The following is a 2489-nucleotide window of genomic DNA, read 5'->3' on the forward strand; positions in this document are numbered from 1 at the left end:
TTTCTTTGGCCATTGATTTCCAATTTTATTGCACTGTGGTCTGATAATATGCATGTCATAATTTCGGTTCCTTTGCATTTACTTAAGCATGCTCTGTGAGTTAGTATGTGGTCTATTTTGGAGAACATACTGTGTACAACTGAGAAGAATGTGCATTCGATGTTGTGGAGTGGAACACTGTAGACATCTACTAAGTCCATTTGTTCAAAAATTTGGATCATTTGTAACATTTCATTGTTTATTTTTTTTATCTAGTTTTCTGTGCTTTTGTGACAGCAGGGTATTGATATCACCCAATATAACTGTATTAATGCTTATATAATTTTTCATGTCCATTCATATTTTCTTTCTATAGTTGGGCGCACTGCTATTTGTTGCTTACATATGATTCTTACCTCTTGGATTGTTCCCTTTAGGAGGATTCTTCCTCTTGGATTGTTCCCTTTAGGAGGATGTAGTGACCTTCTGTATATCTCTTAATTAGTCTTGGCTTGAAATTTACTTTGTCTGCAAATAGAATAGCTCTCCCTGCTTTTTTGGGTTCGTGTTACCTACAAGAATGTTCTCCATCCTTTAACTTTCAGTTTATGGATTTCTTTCCTAATTAAATGTGTTTCTGATGTGCATAATATTGTTGGATATTGCTTCTTGATCCATTTTGCCAGTCTATATCTTTTAAATATTTCTTACTCTTAACTTCCATTGTTCCTTAGAACTCATTCTTCGAGTTTGGGGAACACAACTCTATATAGTTTGGGGAACACAAACTTTGGCATCTAGCCAGTTGGGAATTATATTTCTCTATATCATTTGGTGGTACTATATTGTTGCAAGAAAAATTAAATCAATGACAGCTAGGAATTCAGAAGGAAAAGGAAATTTTATGAGTAATTTTCAAAGTCTGAGGTGTTGATTAGAGAGAGTTCATCTATAAGGTGGCAAATCGAACAAATCAGAATGAGAAGGTTATGGTACAATAGGTGTCTTATGGTGAAATGTAGCAAAGTTGCTTTTAGCACATTCACAGAATATTCATTTTGATGATAAATCATATGATTAAGTTCAGTTCACTGGCAGAGAAGAGAATGACTATAACTTTAACAAAATAGCTGCAGTCAGGTCTGGCTTTCTTTTTCTTTTTCTTTGCTCCAAATGCCTTCAGGGCAGGTTTGGCTGATTTGAGATGTGGGGATCAAACCACAGCAACCTGAGCCTGACTGCTTTGTTGAAGCAGCCACTCAAAGAACTGAGCTAAGGGGCAGGCCCCCTGGCTTTCGGTTTCAACATCATTTCCACATCAATATTACTCAGCAATTCCAATTCAGCACTCTCACCCTCTGGGACAAGAGGACACCAAGGAAAGTACCTCAGTCCAGAATTTTATATAGAGGTATCTGGAAGGCAAACAAAAGGGCATAGGATGTGCCAAATCACAGGTAGCTCCTTTGTTCCTGCTTCCTTTCACTGTGGCCAGCACATTTTAACAGTTCGTCTTTAGCAGCTCTAGTTTCCCTTGAGTCTTTATCTCACCTGACTGCTACTTTAGTTTGGTTTTGCTCAGGCATTTCCCCTCTGTCCTTTTATTTCCTGGTCTCACTCCCGCTTCTGCAGCGGTGGCCTCTGATTGCCTTCATGGGTAGGTGCAGGCCAGTCACATCTTTTCTGAGAAGAGTAGGTGCTGGCAGTGCAGCAGTCAGGGCCTGCCACATAAGGTCTAGAAGTCAGAGCAGTGGCCCTTGGAGAGTATGCTAAGGCTACTTATTTACAAGTTCCACATCCCTGATTGGAACAGCTACAGGTTGAAAATATTTGAATTTTTCTGTTCTACATTAAACCTAGACAAACTTGTTTTTGTTATTGTTGTCTAAACAATATAGTATAAAATGTTTTACATAGCATTTGTATTTTCTCAGGTATTGTAAGTGATCTAGTGGTGACTTAAAATATACAGGAGATATATTTTTAGTGTCTGTAAGGATTTTGTAACTGGTTGCCCTTGGATAATAAGGGACCACTGTAGTTAAAACTTTCCAGGAATTGTACAGTTCCCATAGAGTGGAGTTATTGTGTACAAACAATAGGCATTGTACTTATAAACAGTTTTTTTTTTTTAATATTTTTCTGATTGGCTAACAGCCTGGATGGAAACATCACCAAACTTTAAAAACATCTTTATTTTTTAGCAATTGGTTTAAAGTAGCCCAAGGAAACTTTGTGAACTAAAAAGGATTTGGCCTATTATCATGATTGTCTTATTTCATTACAAGCCAAACTAGGTAGAACATATATTTGAAAGTTCACATACAGAAACATATACATCAACCTAGATCACACATAAACTTTGTTATAAAATTTTAAGGCTTTTATTTGGAAGTTTCATGTAAATTTCCAACTCCTTAGCCTCCATTCTGTAATGTTTTAAGTGAATTTGGCTATTTCCAAAAACCTAATCAGTTTGTTATGGGAATCCCAAAAACAGCCAGGAAAAA

Source organism: Octodon degus, unplaced genomic scaffold (assembly GCF_000260255.1).
Source record: "Octodon degus isolate 3935 unplaced genomic scaffold, OctDeg1.0 scaffold00423, whole genome shotgun sequence".
Taxonomy (NCBI): Eukaryota; Metazoa; Chordata; class Mammalia; order Rodentia; family Octodontidae; genus Octodon; species Octodon degus.